Source organism: Aquarana catesbeiana, linkage group LG06 (assembly GCF_042186555.1).
Source record: "Aquarana catesbeiana isolate 2022-GZ linkage group LG06, ASM4218655v1, whole genome shotgun sequence".
In the NCBI taxonomy this organism is placed as follows: domain Eukaryota; kingdom Metazoa; phylum Chordata; class Amphibia; order Anura; family Ranidae; genus Aquarana; species Aquarana catesbeiana.
The window spans coordinates 293,701,299-293,719,579 of NC_133329.1; the positions used below are offsets into that span (position 1 = coordinate 293,701,299).

The 18,281-nt window shown below is 40.9% G+C and overlaps 1 protein-coding gene across 1 annotated transcript in view; it reads right to left on the minus strand.

Moving 5' to 3' along the window:
• LOC141146828 (voltage-gated delayed rectifier potassium channel KCNH8-like) overlaps positions 1-18,281 on the minus strand; it is a 758,049-nt gene that overhangs the window by 112,859 nt on the left and 626,909 nt on the right. The window lies entirely within an intron of this gene.

An 18,281-nucleotide genomic window follows, 5' to 3' on the forward strand; every position in this document is an offset into this window, starting at 1 on the left:
TACTTGTTCTTAGGAATACTTAAAAAATACAGGGACCGAACGGTTCAGACATGGCCTTCTGGAATTTACATATAGCTTATTACCCAACAAAATGAGACACTGACATTATCTGGTAGATATGCCTCTCATTTCACCGTTGTTTAGTATTATTGCTATTTCATTCACTGGAGCCAATTGTTGGAAACACTCCACATTACTGTATGTGAAATGGACCATGACCCTTTTTCTTTTTCTATTTATGTCATTGATGTACCTGAACTGTTCTTTCCCTGAGTTCTAAAATAATAATAAAATATTTTATATTTGAAAAAAAAAAAAAAAACACAGTTTAAAAATTAAAATGGGAATTAATGGCAAAATACTTTAGATTTTTTGAAAATACAATCATTTGCAATTAAGTAAGGATATCAGCATTAAATCACTGCACATGCAGTAAGGATATCAGCTGACTTTGGACTGCTCTGATCATCTTAAAAGAGCAAGGATAATACCAAATGACAGAATGATACTTTCTTAACGTATTCTAAAATATACAAGTGGCCTAATATGTGAATGAATTTTTGATATATAGATTTTTGTAATTCTTTTAAAGATCTAGAAGAAAAAGTAAATCAATGGTGGTTTAATTGACAAGTCTAAAAAAAGATTCCTTAATACTGTGCTGAATGTCATTTCTTATCCATCACAATTAAAGGTCAGTATGAACATTTTCTGCACTTCTTATGAATACTACCCTTTTAGACCAATTAGTATAAACCTCAAAATAGCACCTACTGTGAATTGGAAGTATCAATAATCACAGTTGCATTAGTTTTTGTGTCATTATAAGTTAATCATTCTATTTCTTTTCTAAAATAGATAGTGTATAAAAATAATTCTGTACAAAATGTGTGTAGAAAAAATGCCAGTGCTATCACAAAACTGAAATAAATAGCAGCATCAAATTAAAGTGGATTTCCAGGGAACACATAGTTGCTACATGAAATTACACTGATATTTTTTAAGTGTGCACTATATTACCAAAAGTATTGGGACACCTGCTTTATACGCACATGAAATTTAATGGTATCCCAGTCTTATGCCCTGTACGCACAGTCGGACATTGATCGGACATTCCGACAACAAAATCCATGGATTTTTTCCGACGGATGTTGGCTCAAACCTTTCTTGCATACACACAGTCACAAAAAGTTGTCGGAAAATCCGATTGTTCTAAACGCAGTGACGTAAAACACGTACGTCGGGACTATAAACGGGGCAGTAGCCAATAGCTTTCGTCTCTTAATTTATTCTGAGCATGCGTGGCACTTTGTGCGTCAGATTTGTGTACACACAATCGGAATTTCCGACAATGGATTTTGTTGTCGTAAAATTTTATAGCAAGCTCTCAAACTTTGTGTGTCGGAAATTCCAATGGAAAATGTGTGATGGAGCCCACACACGGTCGGAATTTCCGACAACAAGGTCCTATCACACATTTTCTGTTGGAAAATCCGACCGTGTGTACGGGGCATAAGTCTGTAGGGTTCACTATTGAGTTGCCCCAGCCTTTGCAGCTATTACAGCTTCATCTCTTCTGGGAAGGCTATCTACAAGGTTTAGGAGCGTGTCTATGGGAAAGTTTGACCATTCTTTCAGAAGCGCATTTGTGAGGTCAGGCACTGATGTTGGACAAGAAGGCCTGTCTCGCAGTCTGCGCTCTAATTCATTCCAAAGGTGTTCTATTGGGTTGAGGTCAGGACTCTGTGCAGGCCTGTTAAGTTCTTCCACCCCAAGCTCGCTCATTCGTGTCTTTATGGTCTCTGCTTTGTGCACTGGTCTAAGTCATTTGTGGAGGGCGATTATGGTGTGGGGGTTGTTTTTCAGGGATTGGGCTTGGCCTCTTAGTTCCAGTAAAGGGAACTCTTAAGACGTCAGCATATCAAGACATTTTGGACAATTTCATGCTCCCAACTTTGTGGGAACAGTTTGGGGATGGCCCCTTCCTATTCCAACATGACTGCACACCAGCACGCAAAGCAAGGTCCATAAAGACATGGATGAGTGAGTTTTGAGTGGAGGAACTTGACTGGTCTGCACAGTCAAGTCCTGACCTTAACCCGATAGAACACCTTTGGGATGAATTAGAGCAGAGACTGTGAGCCAGGCCTTCTCATCCACATCAAGTACAGTGCCTGACCTTACAAATGCGCTTCTGGAAGAATGGTCCAAAATTCCTATAGACACACTCCTTAACATTGTGGACACTCTTCTCACAAGAGTCGAAGCTGTTATAGCTGCAAAGGGTGGGCCAACTCAATATTGAACCCTACGGACTAAGACTGGGATGCCATTAAAGTTCATGTGCGTGTAAAGGCAGGCATCCCAATACTTTTGGTGATATAGTGTATATAAAAGACTAGTACCCCGTCAAGCTTTTATTACTGTCCGTGCCTCCACTAGGGAGATGCACCCATCTATTTGTCTTGGTAACCATTGTCACTGAGACAAAAAGTGTGGAGCAATGCAAAGTTTTAAAGTTGCCATCAGTGCAAGAAATAAGGACAAAACATTTAACTCCTTCAGATCCGCGCTATAGACGAATGACGGCTACAGCGTGGATCTGCTTTGCCGGGGGGGGCGTCAATAGACGTCCTCCCCTTTGAAAGCTGGCCGCACCCCCCTGCAGGGCACGCGTGGTGCGCGCTGTGATCATCCGAGTCAATGAAACTCGGGTGATCATAGATCAGAGTAAGGGGTCGATCCCAACCCCTTACCACGTGATCAGCTGTCAGCCAATAACAGCTGATCACGTGATGTAAACAGAGGATCGGTAATGTTTTTTTTTTTCTTCTCACGCTGACAGCTGATGGGTGCCGATCACTGAAACCCATCAGTGCCCATCACTGCCACCCATCAGTGCCACCTATTAGTGCCCATCAGTGCCAACTATCAACGGCCATCAGTGCCGCCCATCAGTGCCACCCATCAGTGCCCACCAGTGCCACCTCATCACTGCCCACAAGTGCCTCCTATTAGTGCCCACCTATGCCGCCTATTAGTGCCCAACAGTGCCGCCTTATCAGTGCCTATCAGTGCAGACTATCAATGCCCATCAGTGTAGCCTATCATTGCAGAATATCAATGCCCATCAGTGTATCCTCATCAGCGTACATCAATGAAAGAGGCAAATTACCTGTTTGCAAAATTTATTAACAAAATATAAAATGGTTTTGTATTTTTTGTTTTTTAATCCGGTCTTTTTTGATCAAATACCACCAAAAGGAAGCTCTATTTGTGGGAAAAAAATTATAAAAATTTCATTTGGGTACAGTGTTGTATGACCGTGCAATTGGCATTCAAAGAGTAACAGCGCTAAAAGATGAAAATTGGTCTGGGCAGGAGGGGGGTTTTGGTGCCCAGTAAGCAAGTGGTTAATGGAGACCAAGGTTTTTCTGATAACTTTCTAAGATTGGAGTTCCCCTCCTTTTTTATCATTCCCTGTAAAGTTTCCAAGACAGGAAGTGATGGGAAAATCTACCCAGTGGAAGACCTAAAATGAATACTGCCAAAGCATATGTTGTGCTAATGATGCTGACTTTTTGTCAAACTATAAGCTCATACTTGCTGAAACAACTTTGAGCTGGTATGGTATTTAAACTAGCCCTCAAAGACAAACTTACGCTGATTTTCATGTACAACTGCCCTACCTCTGTACCCCCTGCCTAACCTCTGTATCCCCCTGCTCATCTGTCCCACCAATGCAGCTCCTTTCACATCTGCCCCACCGCTGTACCCCCCTGCTCTTCTGTCCCACCACTGTAACGCCCTTCTTATCTGGCCTAACACCTAACCCATCTGCTCATCTGTCCCCCCACTGTTACCCGCTTTATCATTTGCAGAACCAATGTACATCCTGCACATCTGTCTCATCTCTGTAACCCCTTGCTCTCCTGCCCCACCACTGTAACCCCCTGCTCATCTGTCCCATCAATACACCTCCTTTCACATCTTGCCCACTGCTCTACCCCCCTGCTTTTCTGTCCCACCACTGAACCCCCTTCTCATCTGGCCCAACACTGTACACCTCTGCTCATCTGTCCCACCACTGTTACCCCTCTGCTCTTCTGTCCCACTGCTGAACCCCCTTCTCATCTCTTCCACCACTGTACCTCCCTGCACATGTGCCCCACCGCTGTACCCTCCTGCTCTTCTGTCCCACCTCTGAACCCCCCTGCTCATTTTCCCCACATGTGCTCCACCGCTGTACCCTCTTCTCATCTATGATATGCGTGATATGCAGAGTGGTGAAAGGAAGCAGAGATGAGACACATCTACCTGTCCTGGCATAATCAAGCTGCTGATCCACCTCTCGCATCCAGCCAACGTGCTTGTATGTGATGTCACATACAAGCATCTGAAATGAATGCGCAACAATGAGCTCAGGTCAGGGGCATTTTCTGAAAGTGGGTCTGTGTGCAGGATCATAAGTTGGGCCCCCGCAGCTTAGAAAAAGTGTGGCGCTCTGTGCCGCAGCAAAAGTTGAGTGTGATTTTCATTGTGGTGAATACTGGCTGTGGCTTAAAGGGACACAGAGTGCAGGGGTTCAGTAGTAAGTGATGCAAAGGTTCAGGAATAATTTCAACAAAGTTCCCAGCAGCTCAACAGTAATTCCACAAACTGTCACCTGATTGTGGTTTTCTCAATCACAGTGAAAGCCCCTCTTTCTGAGATTGGTAGTGGCAACCAAGCGAGTCATCTTTCTCCAGATGGCAGACGGGGCTAGCAGGGCTGTGATTGGCTTTAGCAGTGGCCATCACAAAAGCTGACAATCACAGCTACAGCAAAGCTTCCTATCTTTTACACTGTGTGGGGGCACAGTGCCTCCCCCTCAGTATAGGTGCTGCGTGTGGAATTCTGAAATTGGAATGCATTTGTGTCTCACTAACACTTCCCTGCGCTGCTCTGCTGATGGGGAGGGAGTCGAGTGCCGGCAAAAGGGGCTTTGCATGCCACTTGCAGCGCCTGTACCGGGGGTTGCCTACCCCTGGTATATAACAAAGAAGGAATATTCTTCAAATAAATATAGTGATTTCTCATATTACAATTCAAAAAAAGTCCCCAAAGTGTACCTTTTGCCTCTAACAGTAAAGGTGAAGCTATCCCCTCTAAGGATAGAAGGACAACACAAGCAGTCACTCTCTCCACACCTCAAGTTGCCTTTGATCTGCAATCAATATCCTCTGTCTTCCCTAGAGAAGAAAAAATTTGGGAAGAGTTGATTTGCCAGGGTTGGTGCACATTGCGTGACTGTCTTGATGCCCTCCGATAGTATGCGGGCATAAACCACTGCGTCATTATACTAAACAGGCGTCCATAGAAAACACAGGAGTGAAGTTTGTCATGCTGGGTGGTGCCAATAGGACTACCAACACATCGCAATTTGAGCCATGTAGAGCAGGTTTAAAGCTAACCAATTAAATGAATAATAGGGAAGTAGGACAAGACAGTTGGCCTGTTGGAGAAGTACAAATCTGTAGAAACTCAGTCAAAGAGACAACAGGTAAAGTTTGTACACAACGTTTTAGTCCAGAGACCCAGCTCAGCACATGCAGCAGAATAAAACTGGCAACACTAAGGTATTTCATATGAATGAAACATGACCACATAAAAAAAAAACTTATTCTTTCAAAAATAAATGAACAAAAGTTTTACTAAACAAACAACAATAGCAGCAAGACCAATCTGTATTACTCTTAAAATCTTTGTCCATTCTAATAATTAACCCTCATGTAATGTTCTTCTCAAAATAATATAAAGAGAATTTCCAAAAAATAAGGGAGGTATGAGGATCAGCTAACAATTAGAAAGCTAAACAAAACTAAAACTGAAAAGTAAAAAATCTCAGCATCTGAAACTTCAGAAGTGTTGGAATTCTGGTTCCATCCACCAACCCCACGTCTCTACAAAACATAGTAGTGATGTAGGGTCAGTGGAAGGAACCACAGCATGCAATGGGTGACCAAGCATCTGACACACCCAAAAGTGTGTCTGAAGCTGAATATTTCTTAGCAGCAGTACAGATCAAAGATGTGTGTATTGTTCCGAGCTGCATCTCAGTGTTGTGCCTTGTTGGGCACATTTCTATTTGTTGTTGTTTTGTCTTTGTTTGTTGTTAACATGAGAAAAAAAATAAAAGTTTAATAAAATTACCCTTTAAAATAAAAAGACATGGGGTGCAGGCAGCAGGATATTGCCTAGAATACTTTTTTGTTTCCAAATATAGCAACAAAGTTGCTTTAATAACATTTTTAACTTTATATGACTGGCTCTCTCCAATAAATTTTAGTATTTTCTATAATTTGCAAAGCAGAAAATAACAGATACAGCGGGGACAGAAAGTTTTCAGACCCCCTTAAATTTTTCACTTTGTTATATTGTAGCCATTTGCTAAAATCATTTAAGTTCGTTTTTTTCCTCATTAATGTACACACAGCACCCCCTATAGACAGAAAAACACAGAATTGTTGAAATTTTTGCAGATTTATTTAAAAAGAAAAACTGAAATATCACATGGTCCTAAGTATTCATACCCTTTGCTGTGACACTCATATATTTAACTCAGGTGCTGTCCATTTCTTCTGATCATCCTTGAGATGGTTCTACGCCTTCATTTGAGTCCAGCTGTGTTTGATTATACTGATTGGACTTGATTAGGAAAGCCACACACCTGTCTATATAAGACCTTACAGCTCACAGTGCATGTCAGAGCAAATGAGAAACATGAGGTCAAAAGAACTACCTAAAGAGCTCAGAGACAGAATTGTAGCAAGGCACAGATCTGTCCAAGGTTACAAAAAAATTTCTGCTGCACTTAAGGTTCCTAAGAGCACAGTGGCCTCCATAATCCTTAAATGGAAGACGTTTGGTTCGACCAGAACCCTTCCTAGAGCTGGCCGTCCGGCCAAACTGAGCTATCGGGGGAGAAGAGCCTTGGTGAGAGAGGTAAAGAAGAACCCAAAGATCACTGTGGCTGAGCTCCAGAGATGCAGTCGGGAGATGGGAGAAAGTTGTAGAAAGTCAACCATCACTGCAGCCCTCCACCAGTCGGGGCTTTATGGCAGAGTGGCCCGACGGAAGCCTCTCCTCAGTGCAAGACACATGAAAGCCCGCATGGAGTTTGCTAAAAAAAACACCTGCAGGACACCAAGATGGTGAGAAATAAGATTCTCTGGTCTGATGAGACCAAGATAGAACTTTTTGGTCTTAATTCTAAGCGGTATGTGTGGAGAAAACCAGGCACTGCTCATCACCTGTCCAATACAGTCCCAACAGTGAAGCATGGTGGTGGCAGCATCATGCTGTGGGGGTGTTTTTCAGCTGCAGGGACAAGACGACTTGTTGCACTCGAGGGAAAGATGAATGCGGCCAAGTACAGGGAAATCCTGGACGAAAACTTTCTCCAGAGTGCTCAGGACCTCAGACTGGGCCAAAGGTTTACCCTCCAACAAGACAATGACCCTAAGCACACAGCTAAAATAATGAAGGAGTGGCTTCACAACAACTCCATGACTGTTCTTGAATGGCCCAGCCAGAGCCCTGACTTAAATCCAATTGATCATCTCTGGAGAGACCTAAAAATGGCTGTCCACCAACGTTTACCATCCAACCTGACAGAACTGGAGAGGATCTGCAAGGAGGAATGGCAGAGGATCCCCAAATCCAGGTGTGAAAAACTTGTTGCATCTTTCCCAAAAAGACTTATGGCTGTATTAGATCAAAAGGGAACTTCTACTAAATGCTGAGCAAAGGGTCTGAATACTTAGGACCATGTGATATTTCAGTTTTTCTTTTTTTTAAATCTGCAAAATGTCAACAATTCTGTGTTTTTCTGTCAATATGGGGTGCTGTGTGTACATTAATGAGGAAAAAAATGAACTTAAAAGATTTTAGCAAATGGCTGCAATATAACAAGAATTAAATAAATTGTAGCGCTAAAAAACACATATGCAAATTATCTCTGTGCACATAAACATAGTGTCCCAATAATGACGTGTTGTCAAAGTAAAAAACAGTCCACAGTGAATATATGTGATCCGTGTGGCAGTTCTTTCAGCTTCTCAACGGTCAGCTCAGGTGTCATCAAGATAAACGGATAGATGGAATACGCTTACCGGACAAGTTGGATTCTACTGCCGTGAGCATAGAATCGGTAAGGCTTTGTGCCACTGAGGGCAAAAGTGTGGAATGATGGAGGCAAGGGCAGAGCTTCTGCCAGGCCTGGATGTCCCTCTCGGTCCACTGGAACAGGATCGGAGTGGTTCCCAAAAACAGGTAGTTTCTCAATTCACCAGAACATGTGGAAAAAAGAGGGATGCTTCCACACAGTGTAACTCAGGGTGTTTTATTACTAAAAAACCACAATACATGAAACATAAAACATAAAACGTGATCACGGGTAAAAAAAGCAGTGTATGGGGTATGTAAAAAAGCCTTACCGATTCTATGCTCACGGCAGTAGAATCCAACTTGTCCGGTAAGCGTATTCCATCTATCCGTTTATCTTGATGACACCTGAGCTGACCGTTGAGAAGCTGAAAGAACTGCCACACGGATCACATATATTCACTGTGGACTGTTTTTTGCTTTGACAACACGTCATTATTGGGACACTACGTTTATGTGCACAGAGATAATTTGCATATGTGTTTTTTAGCGCTACAATTTATTTAATTCTGGTTCACATTTTTGTCACATGGTTTGTAGCAGCTTGTTTATTACTGCCCTTTTGGGTAGCGCATTAATCACCCCCCCCCCTTTTCTGCAATATAACAAAGAGTGAAAAATTTAAGGGGGTCTGAATACTTTCCGTCCCCACTGTATATCTGAATTGCTAAAATACACTTCTACCACATCAATTATTGTCATGTAATATCTAAATATCAGGATTGTAATCTAGCCATTAATTCTTGAAAGTGGAGAGAGAAATGGAAAATCTTTCCCTGCATTAAATAGTAAAAAAATAATTATTAGTACACAACTTTTACAATCTTTCTGGGCTTTCTTCCAACAACATGCTGTGAATCGCTGCACTTAATTAGCTACTTATAACCTGTTCATAGGGTCCCAAGAGCTGCACGTTTGTGAAGAGATGTCGATCTTGCTTCATTTCTTTCCTAGCAATGGGTTCTGGGCCAGAATATAACCTCCGAGCTAAAGAACTGTAAATTCTTAATAGGAGATGAATTATTTACTTGTTATATCAGGTGTTTTATGCTATGGGTAGCTTGTTTTCCACGGAGGAATGTTTTGTTATTTGGAATGTGCTGTAGGATGAAAGCAGCACGTATTTAAAATATACTTTTTTTTACCATTTTACTGTTCAGCCATTGATCCATTTCTATTTAACGACACAGAACTCAGAAAAAGAGTCAACGAATGCTTATTCTTAATGGAATATTCCTCTTTAATCCGAATGTAACCATAGATTTGAGCAGACTGTCAATTGATCCTGCAGATTTTGCCCAGATTAGGCAATGTTTTTCTTGCATATGGGTATCAACAGGCAGTGACAGACATTCTTTTTTGCCTGTTTTGATTTGACTGTGTAGGAATTAGTGACTGGAATAGTGGGATCTTTTATTGTTAATGTTCCAAGCTTTATAGCCGCCACCCCCCCCCTTCCTGCTTCCTGCGCCATTGGCTCCCACTGTTGTCAATCACAGCCAGTGAGCCAATTTAGGAGATGGAGGGATGGGGCCAAACCATGGCACCGTGTCAAAATGGACACACGGAGCCGAAGCCCGGGGACGCAAGCCTACTCCGCTGCACCCAGAAGGGAGGAGCCAGGAGTGCCTGCATGGGACCCGAGAAGAGGAGGATCTGGGCTGCTCTGGGCAAAACCACTGCACAGAGGAGGTAAGTATAACATGTTTGTTTTTTATTTATTTATTTTTTTTAAACCAAGGCTTTAATATCACTTTAAGAGTTGCAATGATTGGCAATGGGATCATGATCGCTAATTCGATTGCTATTTAATATATTTGACCTCCTACAATTCACCAAGGTCAGGGCCTACAATCTCAGACATCTGCACTTCCATCTCCATTAGTGCAGCCTTACCTTACTTTACTTTTACTTATGTTTTACCATTTACTTTACGTTTCCCCCGTCAGCTTAAAGTGCCAGGATAATTATCATACTATAGAGCAACCCTGTGTCCTAAATAAGCTCAGCAGTACGATTAATAGACATTCAAAAACTTTCACAGAACAAAGGTGTTGTCTTTGTTACATGAAAGAAACATAAAATTGGTAATTGACAGTTGATAGACAAAAGCTGTCAACTTTCATAGGGGTCTTACTGCAGACCGTGCTTTGAAATTTCTGCTCCAACAAAAAAGAAAAACAAAAAACAGTACAAAGTGAATAAAAAAATAATCGAAGACTTGAGCTTCAGGCTCCCAAATGATCAAGCCTATTTTGTTTGGATATAATAGAAACCCTACACATTACAATAATTTCCTTGTATAAGCATACAATAATTTACTTATACTTACACAATATTGAAACATTTTCGACAATAATGATTATTTTGGTTTTATAGCAATAGTGATCTTCTTATTCACTTTTCAATCATGCCCAATTTATTAATATTGGTTTTACTCATGTCCCAGGCTTCCCCTTCTGTGTATACAGTATATGTATGTATATCTATCAGATATTTTATTAATGTTGAAAAATTAAAAGTAGCTTCTAAAATTGTAAGGACCATTATATCAAAATCTAAAATGTTCAATTTAATGCATTGTGATCTAAATAAATATTACCTCTGCTTTCCTCTTCGCATTTTGGCTACACAGCCTACGAATTAGGACTGTCCATGACACCTGTAGCCCTGTAAAATGCCTACATCCCTGGAGGCATATAGACTTGACAAAGCAGAGGCACCCTCCTCCCTCTCCCCGAAATGCATTGCCTAGCAACCCCAGAAACCTAAACGCAGACACCAACATTGGAAATGTGCTAGCATGCTGCTGAATCTCATCTCCTGGCGAGCCCTTTCCTTCTTTTGTTCAGAATATTCTTGGAATCCTGCCACTGACCACAGAGGTCTCTTCTCCCTGGTTTTCTATATGTACTACTTCTTACAAATTAATGTTAGTACAATATTTTTTTCTTTCTTATTAAAATAGACTTGTTTTAATACACGTGGGCTGTCTTCTTTTTTCATCTTTTAAAATAACAGCACACACTGCTATCCTTGAGAGGTAAAGCTGCACTAAACTTAAATATGATCTGTAACTGTTTTTTTTATTCTCTGATACATAGTTATGTTGTGGATGCATTAATTACCTGGAATTTCCAAAGCTTTGTATCTGAAATATTTGATTGGTGTGCATTATGTGTAGGTACACCTGTGAGTTAGGCCACTGTAGCTACCGACACTGCAACATTACATTCAAAGGCCATGTAGTGGATGCTATGCAAGTGGGCAGAGCATGTTTTCCTAAACCCCTTTCTCAGAACAATGCCTGTATTTCCATTCCACAGCCAGACAGGTTTAATAGAAATAAAAACCAAAAACTCAAACATTTCCAAAAAATACCAGCTTAGCTCCTATACATTGCATTTTCTAGATGAGATTCTTACAAATGCCCATTGCTGACTGATTCTCTTTAAGTGTGACCCTACTAGAGTACACAAAGCTAAAGAGTTCAGATCAAAAGGCTTACTAAGTAGCCCTGGTATGTTTAATTAGAGCTGTTGATCTGATTTATTTGCATTAACAGACTAAATTCATTTAAGTAATTCAATTTGCTTTCCTACATTTTGATTACTGTCTTTGTATCCCTTTAATATTCTTCACCCATGCCTACTGAATCATCAGTCTCATCTGCCTTACAATACTGTTTCTTTTTTTTTTTTAATTAACTAAAATGTTTATTTTTATTCTAATAGCAATAAAATAGTTGTTACATGGTATATATTGACATCTCACTAGTTTGAAACTCATTAAAATAATATTTAAAAAAGACCTATTCAAGCTTAAATTCTAATGCTTATCAAATGTCCATTATTAAAAGGGATGTCCTTTATTTTTATCTGCTAAATAAATTCAGGAAAGTAATATATGAAAGAATATTATGCAGTTCTGACCATAATAATTAGGAAAATATGTTAAAAACACATATTCTCCTTAAAGCGAAATTAGTCCTGTTTTAATTTTTTCTTTTGAGATGTAGGCTTTTTTTATGATAGAAGGTCTCTTCTGACATAAATGATTCTCCCTGTTTGTTATGCCCCATACACACGGTCGGACTTTGTTCGGACATTCCGACAACAAAATCCTAGGATTTTTTCCGACGGATGTTGGCTCAAACTTGTCTTGCATACACACGGTCACACAAAGTTGTCGGAAAATCCGATCGTTCTAAACGCGGTGACGTAAAACAAGTACGTCAGGATTATAAACGGGGCAGTGGCCAATAGCTTTCATCTCTTTATTTATTCTGAGCATGCGTGGCACTTTGTCCGTCGGATTTGTGTACACGCGATCGGAATTTCCGACAACGGATTTTGTTGTCGGAAAATTTTATATCCTGCTCTCAAACTTTGTGTGTCGGAAAATCCGATGGAAAATGTGTGATGGAGCCTACACACGGTCGGAATTTCCGACAACAAGGTCCTATCACACATTTTCCGTCGGAAAATCCGACCGTGTGTGCGGGGCATTAGTGTTTATATGTGTGCATATGCAGGAGTTACATCATCAAAATGGTCGAAGATTCCAAACTCAGAGGAAGACTGGGTAAAGATGAAAGTGCCAGTGGTGGAGGGCAGTGCACACATCACACTGCTGGAGGGGATCACTAGATTAGTGTGCCATAATACTGTGTCAAAAAGCTCCTGGAGCCCACCTTTTTTTTTTTTTTTACTGTCAGTTAATTTCTGCTTTAAGGAATAAAGACAATCATTCTATGACATAGAACAAATTTTCAGGCAAAGCAACGTATTAGTTTACAAAATGCGTACATCACCAGGGTGTTGACTGGTGAAATAACACTTACCTATGCAATACCACCTAGCCAATAATTTATCAGGGATTCACAGGCTATAGTATATAGCAAGTTGTTCTTGAAACATGTTAACTGATTTGATTGTGTTCTGGTATATTTATTAAACTATTGATCCTTCTGAGTCTTCACTGACAGCAGCTCTAATATTGCTTTCTACATCAGTAGGCTCAAACCCATTCCATAGCTCTTAAACAATAAAACATCCTTATTGGATACTGATCCCTTCACCAACCATAGTGGAAAAAAGTGACATCCCGCATTCCATCCTCTGCTGGTGTCATCCTCATTGCCCAATCCTGATGGTTCTTTTATGGAGAGCTATACCCAGGAAGTTTTTAAAATTGTAACTAGGGATGAGCCGAACACCCCCCCCCCCCGAACATGTGAACAGTCAAAAAGTTTGAGTGAACATGCAAACTCTATCAAAGTCATTGGGACACGAACATGAAAAATCAAAGTGCTCATTTTAAAGGCTTATATGCAAGTTATTGCCATAAAAAGTATATGGGGACCTGGGTACTGCCCTAGGGAACATGTATCAATGCAAAAAAACGTTTTTAAAACAACCGTTTTTCCAAGAGCAGTGATTTTAATAATGCTTAAAGTGAAACAATAAAAATGAAATATTCCTGTAAATATTGTGCCTGGGGGTCCCCTTTGTCTGCCTGTAAACTGGCAAATCTGTGTGATGTGTAGAACAGTGCCGCACCAAAATGTGATTTCTAAAGGAAAAAATGTAATCTAAACTTGCTCGCGGCTGTAATGTATTGATGGCTACAGGCAATATAGATGAAAAATCAAGGAAAAAAATGGCGTGGGGTCCCCCCACAGTCCATACCAGGCCCTTTGGGTCTGGTATGGATTTTAAGGGGAATTCTTTTTTTAATAAAAAATTGATGTGGGTTCCCCCCCAAAATTCATACCAGACCCTTATCCGAACATGCAGCCTGGAGGACAGGATAGGGGGGAGTGAGCGAGCTCCCCCTCTGAACCATATCAGGCCATATACCCTCAACATGGGAAGGGTGCTTTGGGGTCCCCCTAAAGCACCTTGTTGATGGGGACAAGGACCTCTTCCTGACAACCCTGGCCATTGGTTGTCTGGGTCTGCGGGTGGGGGGCTTATTGGAATCTGGAAGCCCCCTTTAACAAGGGGACCCCCTGATCATTGTACCCCTACCCATTCACCAAAAAAAAGTGTCAGAAAGTAAAAACCACAACAGACAGTTTTTGACAATTCCTTTATTAAAAAAGATAAAAAAAGAAAATTGTCCAGCGATGTACATCCATCTTCAATCTCATAGCCCGATGGACCCGAAAAATAGAAAAAAACCCCCAAAAAACTCCACCTCAATGGGAGGCCTCCCGGCGACTGTTGTCTTTTTGATTTGACAGCTGTTATATAGGCAAGGGCGGAGCCACCCTCTGATGTAACCAAGTGACCCCACTCCCTCTGACATCACATGATGTCAGAAGGGGGCAGGGTCACTCAGTTACATCACCGGGTGGCCCCACACTTGCCTATAAAATAGCTGTCACAGCCAAGAGACAGCAGTCACCGGGAGGCCTCCCATCAAGATGGAGCAGGGCAAGCAGCCTGGTGTGGTTCAGGAGGGGGCAGGGCGCTCGTCCCCACCCCCTTTCCTGGCCTGTCAGGCTGCTCTCTCGGATAAGGGTCTGGTGTGGATTTTGGGAGTTCCCCTTAAAATCAATGCCAGACCCAAAGGGCCTGGTATGGCTTTTGGGGGGGACCCATGCCATTTTTTTCTTAATACTGTCACAGGGTTCCCCTTAACCACTTCAGTGCACTGTATTATATACTCTGCACTGACTGCACTGTGTATAAATATATATATACAAGACTGAATGCACTGTATATATAGTCTACACGGAATGCACTGTATAAATATATATAGATATATATATATCTCTATATATATATATACACATTACACAGTATATATATATATATATATATTACTCCATTGCCTGCACTGTATATATAGTCTACACTATATATCGATCATCTCCTACTCTATCAGCTTTTAGACAATCCCTGAAAACCCTTCTCTTCAGAGAAGCCTATCCTACCCACATCTAACAACTGCATTTTCATTTTCTCCATCAGCTCACCCCCCACAGTTATTAACTTTTGTTCCACTTGACCCTCACTTCTAGATTGTAAGCTCTAACGAGCAGGGCCCTCTGATCTAGCTCAAGTTCTCTCAATCTCTCCACGTTATGACACTACATACTAAATACTACATACGGCCACCGTTGTAAGCAGCCTTATATAGTGTGGGGCGTGGACTTAGGCCCCTGAGCCATGACTGGCCAAAAGCACCCAGCAGATTGCGCTGTGATTGGCCAAAGCATGCAGGTCAGGTGCATTCTTTGACCAATTAGCAGCTGTCAATGCACTGCGATCTCGCAGTGCATTATGGGGCGCTCCACGGTGTTCGAATTTGCCGTGGATGAACCATGTGTTCGGTTCATTTGTGGACAAATGAACACCCGATGTTCGAGTCTAACTTACGTTTGATTCGAACATCGGAACCATCCCTAATAGTAACCAGCAGCTAACACTACTGCCAGCCAGAATTGATTAGCTCCATCTTCAGTAAACATATGGGAATTCAGATGTTTGTATTCTGCAGGCCTCCGATGTGTTCTCCTAGCAAACCTTCAAACATAACAGGCTTTGCTTTTTTCTGCTGCTTGAAGATAATTTTGGCATAATTGCAAGCACAGTGCAGCTGTGTGAGCAACACTGATAGCTGTTTTGCTATTAGGAAGCAGGATTATCACAGCCATTAAAATATATCTCGGGCCTTTTTTTTCTAGACCTTTACAATTTGTGACTTTGTTCTACTTTCAAGTTAATGTAGAGCTGGTCCATAAAACTCAAATAGTTATTGACTTCACACTGGGCAGCAGGGATCTCTGAGGAAATTTTGTTCAGAAGTAATGGATCAGTGCTACAGACGGGCTGAGCACATTTTCAATAAATAATGCATAGATATATAATCACAGTGCTGCAAAATGTGTTTTCAACTGAACATTAAAATGTATTAATTGGGTGCCCCGTGAACAATATGATTGATTCAAAGAACTAGATTTATTCTATCTGTGTTGGTGTGGCTAAACAATATGATTAATTGTTCCATGTATCTTCTCCTTTTATGTAATTATTTCTCCTTTGACAGATTTCATATGCCCCAGTGCAAGCACATAAAGTAGTGAGTTAACCTTTCAAGGTCTGTAAATTACAGGGAATGCTGTTATAACCAATGATGTCTAAAAGAGAATCAGACTGTCTATTGTGATTCACCTACTTGATATCAACCAAATTATAGGCATTATAAAATAACTTGACACGTGACTAATAAGTTATGCCAACTGTTCTAGTAGCATGGGTGGGCTGTGTTTAGAGAAGCATACAGTATATGGTCTATATATGTGAGCTGCTGTTATATTACATAAATGTGAAAGAAGAATGCAACAATTAACTATGATCATCATATGTTTATGATAATAATGGTATGTTTGTTTTTGTTACCAAGAACACAACCTAGCTCCCCAAAACTTGGCTGTACAACAAATATCTACAAAATTGGGTCTTACACAAAGGCATTGACTTTAGAGATATGGCCTAACCTATTGCATACTACTGTTCTATGGTGAACATCCCAATTAGCTGCATAGGTTCAGTTTCCAAACAGTTTGGCAAATCTTGCTTTAGTTTTGAAGTTTACGAACTTTGCAGCAAACACTATTGAAATCTACGGAGAACAAATCTTGTTATTCAATTCTGCCCATTTGTAGGGCTATTAAGCCTGCTATTGCCAAACAAACAGTATAGGAAGCCATAGGGGCATGCATCAATGCCAATATCTGTCAATCTCTTGATCTATAGATATAGATAGTTAGGGAGAGGGAGCAACAAAGATAGATAGATAGATAGATAGATAGATAGATAGATAGATAGATAGATAGATAGATAGATAGATAGATAGATAGATAGATAGATATAGATAGATAGATAGATAGATAAAAAAGACAGTATCTCTCCCTACAACAGAATTGTCAGCTCTTCCTAACAGTTCCAATACACACTGACAATATGGCTAATGCAAGGCCATTCTTTTATTGAAAGGAGGCCTCGTTATCCTTAAAATGTTTCGCTTATGACCTGAAAAAAGGCTATGCATTGCATTATAGGTTGCTCTTCATTTCTGGCAGCAAACTTGCAAAATTTTCAGCCAACCATTTGTCATTCACAAACTTGCAGATTTCAGAGATTCAGGGACACATGGTATCAGTGAACCCGAACCCCATACCTAAATAATACTACATACATTTGGACCTTGGTTTTAAGTGTAAGTATCAGATTTCACTTTTTAATTTTCTTTGGCATTGGGCAGAGGAATATGACATGACACCATATCAAATATTATTATGCTTAGAATTTGTTTTCTGTGCCCCAAAATAGTAAGATACAGGACAACTGGTCTACACTCACTTGGGCATGGGCAGCCCTGAAAATCCTAAAGTGGCCTTACTGAACTTAAAACCTACACAATGCTGGAATCTACTTTACCTTCACCTATTTCACCTTCTAACATTTCTTTTCACTGCAGCCAAACAGGTCCTAGCCAAAGTGTGGTGGACTCCTACTTCCATGATTACCTGGGTGAAATACAACATAACATGGTTCCTACTAAATGAAAAATGTCCACAATTCTAATGACTCATTGCACAAATTCAAGCACCTTTGGACCACCTGGATTGAACACTATCTCCCCAATTACTTTGACCATACATTGCTGAACCTTTGATATATCTGGTCGGACACTCCATACCAATTGGGCCCTAAGCAACCAGGACCCACCCCCAGTTGCCCCCCCTCCTCTTTTATCCAGACTTCCTATTATTCCTTACCCCTCTTGTTGTTCTTCTTTTTGCTTCTTCTACTTTCACTTGATTTACTCCTTCTCTCTCTGCACAACCTTATTAATAGTGATGGGCTTGGGCGTGGTCAGACAAAACCTGCCAGGAAGCCGTCACTGCACACCGTCAATCATAGGCAGTGAGGCATTTCCTGACTGGCAGCTACACATACACATACTGCCTATGATTTGCGGTCTGCAGTTCTGGCTTCCTGGCGGGTTCGATCCGAACACACCCAAGCACATCTCTACTAACTATAGAGTCTACAACTCCA